Source organism: Paramormyrops kingsleyae, chromosome 2, assembly GCF_048594095.1.
Source record: "Paramormyrops kingsleyae isolate MSU_618 chromosome 2, PKINGS_0.4, whole genome shotgun sequence".
In the NCBI taxonomy this organism is placed as follows: domain Eukaryota; kingdom Metazoa; phylum Chordata; class Actinopteri; order Osteoglossiformes; family Mormyridae; genus Paramormyrops; species Paramormyrops kingsleyae.
Genome location: NC_132798.1, coordinates 33,671,735 through 33,686,651, shown reverse-complemented (window position 1 = coordinate 33,686,651; position 14,917 = coordinate 33,671,735).

The window sequence follows — 14,917 nt, the reverse complement described above, 5'->3', positions numbered from 1 at the left end:
AACATATATGTATAACAACAAAGCACAATAACCAATGAAAGGCATCCATAACAATGAAACACCAATAATCAAAGTACAGGAAATGGCATCTGAATAATACGCGGAGAAATAGCCTTAAATCACATTTGGAGATGAAAATCAGATCATACACAGTATTAAACCGAAGACCCCAGTGTGTCACCTGCAATCAGCGCAGCTCTGTAGAGTGGCCATAAGCTCACATAGGTGAGAACCAGCCATGATGGGTCTATGATGAACATCTCCATTAATTGAGTCATATGTCTCCAATTTTATTTAGCTCTTTTAAAGTATAGAAGAAACGGGCAGCATTTGTAAGGACAGCAATGGTCACGTTTCCGCAGTGGCCCCCTGCTCATGCTTGTTTGGTGATTTATTGTTTTTCTGCACCACTTTAGCCTGTCTTTGGACGTTAGGCAGTGACTGGTCTTTGAGGGAAATTCATCTGCTTCGAAATCTGTGCAAATTGCATGGCAGTCATCAAATGATGGCCAGTATCTGGGGAAAGGCATATCTCAGAAAGATGAGCTTCTTCTTATGCTCAACAAGCCACAGAAAAGCACAGATGCATTGGAATGAGTAGAGGGACAGAGATGTAACCTGTTCAGTTGGATGAGAGCTATTTTGTGGCAACACTCTCACATGATGCAGGAAATACCCCCTTTGACCCTGAAAGGTCTGTTTCTGAGAAACCATTTTATTTCCTGCAATGCAAAAAATTCACCAAACTGAATGTTAAACCAGACACAGTGTGAAAGTAGAGCATATATTTTTAGGTTTGTTTTTCCCCCCATAAAACACAAGCTTTTCTTACAAACATTCAAAGGAAATGATTATCTTAGCAGATTTCTTTGCTTCGCTGTGTTAGTCTGTTTCTGTTTCAGACCCATCGCTTTCTAGATCTTTCTGTCAGAAGCGGGGCCCCTTTGATCTGCTCGCGTGCCAGCCGCCATCCCGCGTGAACAAAGACCCGCCTGCTCAGAGCCGCACTTCCCAGCCCGCTGCCAAGGCTTTCATATCAGAGCCAGGCGGGAGCCCCCCCCCCAGCACCCCCAACACCAACAAATCCAGATTTCCGGGGAAAAAGGCGGGGAACTGCACCATCCTCCGCTTTGATGAGGCATTCTCCCGATGCCCCCCCCAGGCCCCACCCCACTTCGCGCTTGCCACCAAGGCAGATCCTTAGCTGGGAGCTGTCTGGTGAAAGAGATGTAGGCACTATTCTGCCAGCAGATACTCCATCCCATAAATGAAACACATTGTGGCAGGATTTCACAGCAACTGTAGTAACAATGTAGCCCTTTACTGACTGGTAGCTGTTTTCTGAGTGTGGTGCTTCATATTTACTTTACATGTTAAATATAAAGAAATGCATCTTGGGACTGATGGATGGATGGATGCAAAAACAATACACTAAAAGGTATTTTTTAGTAGTTCATTCTTGAAGTTCCAGTATAGTTTTAATCCTGGCAAAAACATTCTTTAATTCTCTATTTAGTTTCAGGATTAGCATGAAGCAATAGAGAACTGGGGCAACACGCCCATAAGGTGCCAAACAGCCAATCACTGTAAGTCAATCACAGTCAGCCAATCACGCGGTCACCAGAGTGGCAGCTGTCGAATCCACGGCTTTCTGTCAGATTTACTCCAAAAGTTAGCGTGAGCCATGAGCTGCCCTGTGCAAAGCCTGGCCCTGTGCTACATTTTACAACATTTGAGAATATCAAGCCAAAAACATTGCCCTCAGTGACGTCTCACAGCGATGGCATGTGTACGAGAACAGAATTGGGGGGTGTAGTTCAAACATCGCTGACGTCCTTCATCCTTACCTTCCTAGATAACACAAGACTTCTGTTGCTAGCGAAGGTCAGACTTCAGGAATTGACGGTGTAGAATGTGGCTGTGGAGAAGAATTATGCATGGCGATCTGCTGGTGCTCAACATCAGCATTGAGTGTGTAAACAAGCGCACACTTAATCCTTTTCTCTTATGCATCTGCACACACCAGAGGATGGGCGTCGACTTCCCCCGGAAAACTGGGATTCCTGTTCTTATTAAAATATCATAACTTGCCCACCTTTAACTCTTGGCATTTGCTGGGTGGTCAAAAGTAATGAAAAGTAATGAAGTCAAGCTGAAATATTTATGGCTCATTGAGAGGTTTGGCTGGCTGTAGTCAGTTCTGCTCAGAGCACAGGGATAACATCCGGAGTGCGTGAACTCTGGAAAGTGCTTCACATCATTCAGATGTTCTGGGTAAATAACACAGGACAGCGACGTAAATATGCAGCCCAAGCACGTGCCGAGCTCCGTGCGGAATCCGCAGGGGCGTTAGTCACATATTTCATCATGAACGAGACGTCCGAGGGGAGGTGTGTTTTAAATGAGTGCTTGACTTGCTTTCCCACATGGTGTGATTAAATGCTAGGTTTCCGCAGATAAGAGACGGCTGCTCACTTACGGCCAGGCTAAATCAGGAGGCCTCCATTCTCCACAGGTGCTTCCAGAAGGTAGGCCATCAGGAGGGAAGGGGGTTCCTTGCTATGAAAAGTATTTGGGCCACAAAAACAAGCCAATGAAACTTATGCTTCCTACTTGTTATTATTACATACTATAATTGCAGATATTTTTTATCATTTACATTGCTTTTGCTATTTTTGTTTTATGTAGTTATATGCTCATGTCATTAATACAAATAAAGGTAATGAACCAGTATCTCAAGCAGAACCACTGTAGCAAGTAATGCATTAATTTGAATCATGTTGCTCTTTACATGACTCTGGTTCACACCAGAGACCGATTCTGCATTTTTCCAAGGGATTTTGCTGTCACTATCCCTCCTGGAAATCATGTGGGAAAAGATCAGGCACCTGCCTGCCACAGCATCAATTTCACCTGACGTGCTCACTTACGCCTCCTCAGGCGGGTTAAGGGACTGCAGTGAGTGCACCTTTCACCGGGTACGAGTGCCGGCCCTCGCGCCAGGAGAATGTGGACAAACCAGCAGGTCCCAGGTTTAATGACCCAGATTCCACCTGATTCCACCGGCAGATGTTACCACTAGTCGTCACGTGCATGAAACAGCTGGATGCACAGCTGGCTGGAGTAGGCACCGAAGTCGACCTTGAGTGGGCAAGGGGGCGGGTCGATCCTCTGTCATCATCACTGTACAGGAACAGTGAGTGAAAGAGACAAGCAGACCCTGAAGTTCACCTGAACCATTCTCCCCTTCAGAATATGTGGTCGATTCTGTTCTATCCTATAAACCGTACAAACTAGTGTTTCCCAACTCAGGGTACCACAGCTGGTCCATGTTTATTTCTCTCTTCAAGCTCCCTGCCATACAGTCCACATTTTTGCTCCCTCCCAGCTCCCTGATAACTAGCTCGAGTCATTTCCACAATATCACATCCATTTTTCCATTCATTACCACCCTACGACTTCAAAATACCCATCTTTGGTTGTTGTTCCTCATCAGCAGATCCTTTCCCAGTCCCAATCACATGGTTCCATCTGTCCGCCACACATTTTTACATGGAAACAGTCAGGGGAAAACGCCGTTTATCAACCTTGTGGATTTCAGTTTTTTGCGAACACCCGTCCTCCACAGCAAAGAAAGATGTTAATGTGAGCGAGCGCTTTTGGGATCTAACGGAAGGTATCCATAGTGAGTTTGCAGAGTACTGCAGTCACTCTGCAGCGCTCCCAGGAGAAGATTATGGTGTTTGTGTTTCGTCCTGAATTTAAATCAAGATGAAAGCAGGGTGGGGGGTGGGGGGGGATGTTCGAGCGCATCAAAGTTTGGGAAAATGAGAATCGGATGTATGTGTAATTCAGCCCCACCTCCATCTTCTGCAAGCCGCAGTCACCAGCTTACAGGCGTTTTGCGGTGAGCTGATTTTGACGCATCAAATAGTTCACTGGCTGCGGGGGACATTTCTCACAGTAATCCTACTATGACACGGAAAACCCCATCGTAGGGGAGTAAGAGACCTTTCACAGAGGTAAATAATACCTCTACACTGCCTGAACACCCCAACCCTGTTCCTGAAGGGTATCTATCAGGCTGGGGGCCGGAAAAACAAGACACCTCAAAACATCTTTACTGCAACCGTTGTTGCTGGTGTTTAGCTACAAGGAGATAACAGATATATGAAGGGAGAGAACAGATAGATGAAGTGGAAATAATAGTTTAAAAAGCGTGAATGTATCTCGTTTTACGTCATGCACCAAAGGCACAGTTCTGAGCCAACGTGGAAAAACAAATGTAGGTAAAGTGCTTTAAGAATTTTTAACGCTTCCATCACACTCTTGTTTGCTCAGCTTAAAGCAAAACAGGGAATATTTTCTTTTTTTAGTCACTGAGAAAGCAAATATCTAACCTTTTTCAGGAATCATCGTCCCCCAATTTGCGCATCATCACTGTGATCCAGAAATCCTTCACGGTGCAGACATTCCCAGCTGCCTTTACTCCCGCCCACCTGCAGGGAAGACTGGTGATTTTTAACACTTTATGACAGGTGGCTGATGCTCAGAATCTGCACATATCTCTGTTTTCAAGATTAGGATGTGAGTGTTTTTGTTTTTTTTTTGGGGGGGGGGGGCAAAGTTGTGTCACATGTATGTGCTTCCACATGCTTCAAGCACACACACGTTGTTTATGCCTGACTGTCTGCAGAGCTCAGCTATATTAAGCAAAGGAACGTTTCACCTGACAACAGACATTAAGGTCAAAAGAAGCAATTTGAGATTCTTTATTGAAAAGCCTGTTTGTGTGCCAGATACAGTTTTCAGCATGTCCCAGTCATACTGAAATGAGGAAATCTGTGACTCTGTTTCATTGCCCCACGCACCATGGCTGTGGGTTTGAATGTAGCCCCGATTCTGAGCACGCAGGCATTTTTTACATCCAGTGTGAGAGGTGTGCAGTGAGCAATCCTCATATAAGGCTCTCTAACTAGCCCTTTCTACATCTGTGGGTATTCACTGGCATCCTATCCATGGTGTACTTTTGCCCTCATGACCACTGCAACCCTCACTGGATAGAAAGTGAAAGTATGTATGAGAGCAGCTGCAAGGAGCTTAACTCACCTATTTGACGTGCTGTTCGACCAGATCATTCAGAAAGTGCACAGCAGTGCAAACAAGGCTGCTCAACAAGACGACTTGTCATTTTGGTTCTGGAAATATGGCTTTTCTCATTCAATAGAGCATCTGCTTTCCCAAAATATAAACTGATAATCTCTTAATAAAAGGGGTTATTTTTCACAGAGTGTGTTTTGTGACATCGTGACAGCGCATATTGAAAGCGATGTAATTAGTGTGTTTCCTGGCATTGTTCGCACTGGCAGACATAGTGATTTATTTGGTGGAAAATTAGTTCCCTACAAAAACTCCTTTGATTTATAACTAATTTTATCTCTATGTTTATTGAGTCGACAGTTTTGTCCAGTGCAAGTGAGGAAAGCCTGGGGTGAGAGAGCAGGTCAGCCAGCATCCTGGAGCAATGAGGTTAAGGGCCTTGCTCAAGGGCCCAGTGGTGATACGATGACACGTATGGTATTCGAACCTGTGACCTTCAGGACACAGGCTCTAATATATAATACACAGAGCTGCAGACCATCCTTAGCTAGTTTACATAGCTAATATATTATATATAGTGCCCTGTGATGGGCTGGCACCCCATCCTGGGTTGTTCCTCTCCTCATGCCCATAGCTTCCGGGATAGGCTCCGGACCCCCCATGACCCAGACGGATAAGGTAAATGGATGGATGGATATATTATATATACTCAATAGAAGACCAAACAGTACTTCTGTACTTTATATATCATCATGTTACCTTTTGCAGAACTAAGGTAAATCTCCAGCTGTTTCTTTTCATCGACTCCTAAAGGGAGTTTAATGCAACCTGGTCTTTCAAGGAAGCAGCATCACTGCAGCACCACTGGCCCTTGAGATTCATGGGAAAATATATCAATATAGCTACTGCATCAAGTGTATGAGCAATTGAAGTAGCAACTCTGGTAAACTTAATACCAATTTAAAAAGACATACCAATCAGACATACCTATCAGAAAGACATACCGATCAGACATGCCGATGTTATTGTCCTGGAAATATGGCCTTACTCTTGGGTGTTATTCTCTGGTGTTCCTCCCTCAGTGTTACACCTCCAGTGTTACTCCTTGATGTTATTGTCCTGGCAATACGGCCTTGGCACTGCTCTCAGATGTTACTCCCACAGAGTTAATCTTCAGTGTTCCTCCCTCAGTGTTACACCTCCAGTGTTAGTCCTTGATGTTACTGTCCTGGAAATATGGCCTTACTCTTTGATGTTATTCTGTGGTGTTCCTTCCTCAGTGTTACATCCCCAGTGTTACTGCCCTAGAGTTACTCTTCGGTGTTATTCTCTGGTGTTATTCTTCAGTGTTATTTCCTGTTGTTATTTTCTGGTGTTACTGTTCAGTGTTCAGTGTTACTCCCCCAGAGTTAATCTTCAGTGTCCCAACCTCAGTGTTACTCCCCCTTTTCTGGTGTTATTTTCTAGTGTTATTTGCTGTTGTTATTTTTCAGTGTTATTTCCTGATGTTATTTCTGGTGTTATTTGCTGGTGTTATTATAACACCAGTTATTTGCTGGTGTTATTTTTCAGTGTTATTTCCTGATGTTATTTTCTGGTGTCTTCACTGTTATACCTATCAGAAAGACATACTGATCAGACATGCCGATCAGAAAGACATACTGATCAGACATGCCGATCAGAAAGACATACCAATGAGACATGCCCATCAGAAAGACATACCGATCTGACATATCTATCAGTTGTTATTTTCTGGTGTTATTTCTGGTGTTATTTGCTGGTGTTATTATAACACCAGTTATTTGCTGGTGTTATTTTTCAGTGTTATTTCCTGATGTTATTTTCTGGTGTCTTCAGTGTTATACCTATCAGAAAGACATACTGATCAGACATGCCGATCAGAAAGACATACTGATCAGACATGCCGATCAGAAAGACATACCAATGAGACATGCCCATCAGAAAGACATACCGATCTGACATATCTATCAGACATACACATCAGAAAGACATACCAATGAGACATGCCCATCAGAAAGACATACCCATCAGAAATACATACCTATCAGAAAGACATACCGATCAGACATGCCGATCAGAAAGACATACCCATGAGACATACCGATCAGAAATACATACCTATCAGACATATCCATCAGACATAACGATCAGAAAGACATGCCAATCAGAAAGACATACCTATCAGAAAGACATACCAATGAGACATACCGATCAGAAAGACATACCCATCAGAAATACATACCTATCAGACATATCCATCAGACATACCCATCAGAATGACATACCTATCAGAAAGACATAACAATCAGAAAGACATACCTATCAGACATACCTATCAGAAAGACATACCGATCGTCCAATCTGTGAAGAAGGCATGCAGGTGATATTTGTATAGATTTATCTACACCTTTCTGGCAGTGCTGCCATTGCAGTCAGGTCTCACAGACTACGAGGAGTAGAAGTTGTCCGACTTGGCTGCAGTCAGTTTATACTCCACTCCTGCAGCCGCCGGCAGATCGCGCTCCACGTTGCGTCAGCTGCAGTCGAACGCACCTATTGCTTCTTTAAGGGAGGATGGGCAAAATTACAACGTCGTTGGTGATTGGCTGTTGTGCTGGCATTCAGTAAACCTCTGCTCGATAGGCCATCGAGTTGTCTGTCTCAGCGCATTCTCTAAAACGGAGCAAATTTGGTTGATCTAGTTTTATAGTCTGTGTGTATCATCGTGATCGTCCTTATTTTTTATCGATAAAAAATCGAGATCGTTTTATCGCCCAGCACTAATAGCATAGTTATAATTCAATTAAATTAGGTATTTTACATTCATTAGAAAGCACGGTGGAGGTGCAAGTCAATCTGGAGGCTCATTCTCTTCAATTCAAAGCAGAGGATCATTACATAGCCGTATTCATAGCTTACCCGAGGCCTCTCTCCCTGGTATAAGAGACTTAATATGAACATCTTTCTGGTACATCCCATCTCTTTCCCTTTACGAGGTCTGATAAAATGGTTATAGGAGAGGATTGCTGAGAATATTATTTTCCATCAGGCCTCGTAACTATGACAAATCTGGGAGATTTTAAATGAGAGACATACAGTATGGACATATGGACAATATAATTGAAAAGATAACATGAATTTGATTTAACGAGTAATGACACTTTACAGCAATGCCTTTTTTCTCTACAGTTGATCTGAGTAATGTGATTCTAGCCCTAGTCTGTTTTCGGTCTTGGTCTTGATCTCGACCAGTCTTGGTCTTGGTCTCGCCTTAGTGTGTCTTGGTCTTGGACTTGGTCTTGGTCTTGGTACCCTCAAGTCTAGGCAGTGTCTTGGTCTTGATACCCTCCGGTCTCGGTAATGTCTTGGTCTCGGTCTTGACTACAACACTACTACTGTGTGCTGTACAGACACAGACACAAACACTATATTACACATTGTCTTCTTTATACTAAACCATCTAAAACTATGCTGTAGCATTTTGTCTCTGACTCTCAACCTAATTATAATTTGTTTTTCAATGATCAACAGGCTGGCGTGCCAGTAAACATCAGTACTGAAGCTCATTAGTTCCCAGAGATATTGTACATCTGTCCAGAAACTGAAGTGCTCTAATTGTGCTTTTTGGAATTGTCAGCTGCAGGACTTATTAGCATATAGGATCAAAACCCACCAATAGCTCCCCATCTGTCGAAAATGACGGCTCTCTCGCCCAATTAAAATCAGCCTAATTAAGACCAGACAGAACCAATTCGGTTTACATAAACTTGCACCACCAGAGGAAAAAGTTTTGGCAAGAAATTCAGCATAACTAAATAAATCTTGGCTTTAGCGATGTGACTTATTTTTATGCCCTGACTGAATATGATTCTGTGTTTAGCAGAAATGAAATAACTATAATCTGCTTGCATTTTTTGATGAATCCATTCTCTGGTCAGCTGACTGAAGGTACACTTCGGAGTTGTTAATTATTCATTCATTTTAGCTATTAAATTTCGATTATTTTTGACAGTAGCCTATTTCTACTCAGCACAGAAATCATCTTTCAGCTATCGCCATTAAACGTGCATAATGACATTTTATCCATCTACTGCTATATGAAGCAGTTCCCAGGAAGTACTGGGGACAGAGCGTATTCACCTCGGATGGGTTATTGTCCTATTCTAGGACACACACCTTACAAAATGGGCAATTTAGTGTCACCAGTGTATCTTACCTTAGTACTGTAGCTGGAACACAGGATGTTCACAGACATGGAGCGAATCTGTCCAGATGGTTATGGCCTCGAATCCCATGCATAATAATGTAATCACATCACCACTGGACCCTTGAGCAGGGCTCGTAATCCCAAGGCCTCAAAGTGCTGGCTGATCTTGCTCTCTGACTCCAAGTTTTCCTCACTTGTATGTCACTTTGGAAAATAAGTAATCAGATTCCCGGCAAACAGTCTCATATCCATCTTCATAACTTATCTGGGAGTGTAGCCACCCATAATGTTGCAGGGCATTCGATCAGTCACACACATCCACAGTAATTAAGGTCACTCAAGCTACTTTGGATTATGGGAGCGAGATTGCACACCGTGGGCAGAGGAGACAGTCACACCTAGAATCCAGTGACTGATTCGGGATCTTGAATGCAGATGCTGGAGGTACATGTGTCTTATTCATAAGAAAATAGCTGGTGGTCTGAATTTGAGTAATTGATTTCATTTATATAATGTGACTGGGAGAAAATGGCAGTGTCATTTTAACACTGAAAGTGTTAATATGATCCTGCTGGATTACAGAATTAAAATAACCCTCCCAGTGTTGGACTGACACTCCCACCTCTGCTACAAAAGAAAAAAATAGCATTATACTTGTGTGTTAAACACTCATTGATGTACAGTACACGAAATAAGAGGCCATATATGGAGGTAGTACACTCTCATCCATCCACTTTTAATGATGCAAGACTGACTTTTTATTCCGGAACGTCTCCGGGGAAATCAGGCCTTACTCTTCGCTTTGTTTTTCTCCGCGGTCTTAGAGGGACTAACCGAGACCAGATTAGCCCCGCTCCACCATCTCTCTATCGACACATTCACAGCTCCCGGAAACTCCCGCCCGCCTCTCCAGCGACCACCCCTTTTTCCAGAGGCCTGCAGCTCCAAGATAGGAGGCCCGTGAGACGTCCTGAAAGGGGGGAGTCCCCCAAAATGTGCCCTGTAACACTCTCTCCTCGCTGGAGGAGGGAACAGGCTGGATATGTTAGGGGATGAGCCATGACGACGGTCATTTTAAGAGAGAGATTAGACTCACCAGCGAGCATCACAACTCCGGAGCTCCGCCTCGTTTTGTTCAGGTACTCCAGCTTCCTCCCACAGTTCAACATACTGGTTAGGTAGAATTGTATCACTAAATTGCCCCCTCTGTGTGTGGCTGTGCTTTGCAATAGACTGGCATCCCCTGCTTGGACTAGAGAGGCAGTTAAGGAAAATGGATGTGTCGATACATGGCTGGTTCTTTTGGGGGTTGGTGTGCAGGTCCTTATCTTTTTGCCTTTCCCTTTCTCCAACGAGCCTGGATCCCGGATGCTACCCCTCCCCCCCCCCCCCCCCCAAAAAAAAATAAATAAAGTAATATCAGGACTGGAAAGATAATCTGCCCTGTCCACTGAAACCATGAGCTTGGAATTTCTCCCTGGGGTTCAAAGAGGTTTCATAAAATCCTTTTATTCCAAAATGCGGAAATTGACTAAAAGCAGTGTGACAAATCTTTGACTCTTCTCCACAGCCATGTGACTCATCTACAGCACCATGAGCTATTGTGGACTCAGGTACAAGGGTACAAATGAAATGCTTTTTCACCCACCAGAAATGTTCAACGAAAAACATCGTGCTTGACAAGCAGACCTGTAACCGAATCCCAAAGCTGGACGTGAGTCATTACACAGCTGCTTCACCAGACTCAGAAAGAACCATCCATGAATCACAGGGTGCAGGCAAACTTTAAACATTCCTGTGTAGCCATTGAATAAGACCTTTAATTCTCACCTTTAACTAAAGTTAGCATCTGAACTCATAATTTTGAGCAGAAGAAATATTATGGAGATACAAAGGCTGTAAGGTTCTTCCAGGAGCAATTTGCCTCCACCGGTGGATTGTTTTGTGTGGAATATAAGCATTTTGTCAGTTTAAACAGGCATCATTCAAAAAGGCTTCTCGCCACAAGCAATTCACCAAATGAAAATGCGGGTTGTTTTTGTCGTGTTAAAACCTGTTAAAACTATCAAACAGCAGACTAAGGAACAACCGACAAATGAGAGACACCAGCATGGGGTTTGATTATGGCCATCCCGTGGGACAGCGCCCCCCCAGCCGGCATCTTAATGTCTGTTTCAGGCCCGATGGGAATCCACTGACAGTCACAGCCGTGAAGCTGCGCCGGATTAGAGGAGAGCCCACATACCTGAGGGCTTCCCTCGTCTAATTCCTCTCCCTGACAGAGAAAATGCTGACAGGATGCTTCCACCAGCAAACTGCCAACTGTAGAGGGATAATCAGAGGCAGCGTGCGGCTCAGCGTGATGGGACGCCTCAGCTGTGATCGGAAGGTCGCCGTTCCAAATCCTGCGCCCTTGAGCAAGACCCTTCACCCCAATTTCTCCAAGGACTGGCTGACCCTGATGTCACACAAAAATGAAAGTCACTTTGGATAAGAGCATCTTGTACATAAATGAAAGATAAATACTCATTCACATTTGTAGACCAGGCTATAATAGGGAGAATTTCAGTCAGAAAACGTCTTTCTCCTTTGTAGTAATTACCCCCACCAGTGTCGTGGGTGCAAAATCAGCATACAGGTAATGGGTTTCCACTTTCCTGGATATCTATTCCCATCAGACATTAGCAAGTGAAATCCGAGGCACCAACAGGATCAGGCTCAGCGGACCGGGACGATGTCATCACTTTCGGCGTTAATAAAAAGTCCGGCTTCCTGTATTTCTCTCCTATCTGAAAGCGCGGGATGAAGCGGAGCATGGAGAGGGATAGGGAATTGTTCATTTGCTAGTCACTCCATGGCAGCTGTTCCCCCCACGCTGCTGGTCTGGCCATGTATTAATGTTCGTTTTCACTCAGGCCAGTGAGGAGGGCCCTCCTCAGCCTGAATATCCATCCTCGTGTTACGCGTCAGCGCCCCCGCCTGGTTGGGGTTTCGCTCTCACCCGTGGATCTGCTGGTTGTATGAACATCTCCCCTGGATCTCCGTAACTGTGGTCCCTTCTGGAGCGGTCAATACTTATCATTCCACCCGTCGCCGTGGTCATACACGGGGCTGTTTGGCTGTCTCTGGAGACATCTCGATGCGATTACACGGTGTTAAGGTGTTAACGTAACTTGATTAGGGACAAATTGGAGCACGGGATTGGAAGGCATTCAGCATTCTCAGGCATTTAGGGAAAATTACAACTGACGTTACTGTCTGTGAGTCATTTATTGTCAATTTTGGGATTATAATACATGTTGGTTAGGCTGCCGATCGTGGTAGGAATGGCCTGAGGCAGAGCTATCAGCCAGAGTCATGGATGCAGATCACACATGCTCAGGGCGTGTAGAATCACGCCATAGGGCTGCTCATCCTTATTTATGATTTCATATTAAGGTTTGAGTTATTACTTTAAAAACCCTCAAAAAACAATATAACCAGGACAGATACAAATGACTCATCTTGATGTTACTTCAGACGATAGCACTTTAAATCAATGTTAAATGGGTTGTGGTGACTAAAGATTGTCATATCGCTCTACTACAGGCAAGCTAAAAAGCTATGTTTATTGCATATTGTACAATAATAAAAACACAATAGAAATGGCACAATATCCTTCTGTTAAGTTCTTGAATCCTCACTTCTCATCCATTGGGGAAGCAGAGCTTTGAAGGGTAAGCATGACTGGATCATCCTATATTTAAAAAATTATTATAACATTCAAGTAATAGTATAATAGATTTTCTGCCGCAAAAATGTCCGAAGTACCTTGAGGCAGGAGATATGTCTTATCTGTGTTTTTCTCAGTATTGAAGTCTGATAATGCTGGGATACACCGAAGTTAGAGCACGCCTGGGGCTTGTGGAGACTTGTGGGTAATGTGGCGCTTTTGTTCCAGCCCTGGCTGTCTCTCTTTGTGGGGGCGTGAGATTTCCCCCTTGGTTTGTGCGGCAGGTCCTCTGAAAGAAGTGTGGTTTAAGTGAATTGGTGTCTTAAAAAAGAAAACTGCGATTGTGTGCGTATCCTATGGCCAACACAATAACTGCCGTGTACTCCACCCTGTAGGGGCAGGCACTGGGCTCACTACGACCCTGCAGGAAAAGACGCATTTTAATAAACTCACCATGTGTATCAGGGTATCGCAACTTTACAGACATAGATAAACTGTATTTAGAAAAGGCACAGTTTGTAATTCCACTGTGCTATAAACAAAATAATTGCTTTTGTTTTCATTTTTAATCGCTCCAACAAGGGCTCTCTCACACAAGCAGTATCTCCTTTCTCAGAACAGGCGAGTTGTGCCTTCTCCTGTATTAATATTCATGGTTACACACCTGACTGGCAGCTGGTATCTTCCAGTAATGAATGAGCTGTATCCTGGGTTTTCCAGAGCGATTCCATGCTGCTCAAGGGGAAGGACACGTGCAGAAAGCCAACCAGCGAAAATACTCATTTCACTGATTAGATTTTGCACTTTTTAAAGAGAACCGTATCCGGGACTTCAAAAAGCTCTTTATCCTGCATCGGAAAGTAAAATAACAACACAATTAATTAACAGTGAATTGGTAGATTCAGAACACCACTAGCCAGTACTGCACAGGCAGTTAGCAAGAACATAGGATAGAGTTTGGTGAAGGGGGAAAACTACTCCATAAATGCAAAAGGCAATTTATAGGTGGGGTGTTAAGGCAAATCGAATTTTGGGGGGTACACATTCTCCCAGTTCCTGTGCTCCTGCAGTTATGGACGGACAGACAGATAAATTCAACTAGGCACATAAGTCAAACCATCTGGATGTTGAAAATTTTCAAGTAAAAAGCTTTGGTTCTGTATGTCCTGTTGGCTTCCAAAGATTTGAAGGAAATCCTTCCTAAATTGTGTGCCACTGCAACTGCAAGTATCACTGGAAGCCGCCCGGCTGTTATACTGAGATTTATATGAAAGAAAATCCCATTAGTATTCGATTTCCATCCGTTTGGCATTTTTGACAGAGATTTCTACTTGTCAAAAACAAATTGTCACTGTATATACTGTATGTGTGTGGAGTTTGTATGTTCTCGGTTGAAAACATGCAGCTAGGCTGAGTGGTGTATGTATGTGCATCTGTGTGTGTGTGTGTGTGTGCGTGTGTGTGTGTGTGTGTGTGTGTGTGAGTGGGTATGCCTTACCTTATGGGGAAACAACATCCTCACAACGTGATGAATACGCATTTTTTTCCCTTATAGGGACCAGTTCCCTGGTCCCCATAAGGGAAAACTCAATTTAATGAAAATCTGTGACTGCAATGAAAAAAATAAAAATGCAAAAACTCCTGTATTTTGCTTGGTAACTTATGGCTATGGTTAGGGCTTTGTCTAATAATAATAATAATAATAATAATAAAATTATCAAAAAATTATTATACAGTTATTATTAAATATCGAAAGTTAAATACTGAATATTGAAATATTGAATTTCACAATCAGTACCACCCATTAAAACTAGCTGTAAAATAAAAAAAGTGAAGGACTACAGATTATTTACATGCTCACAGACTAAAACTAAGCA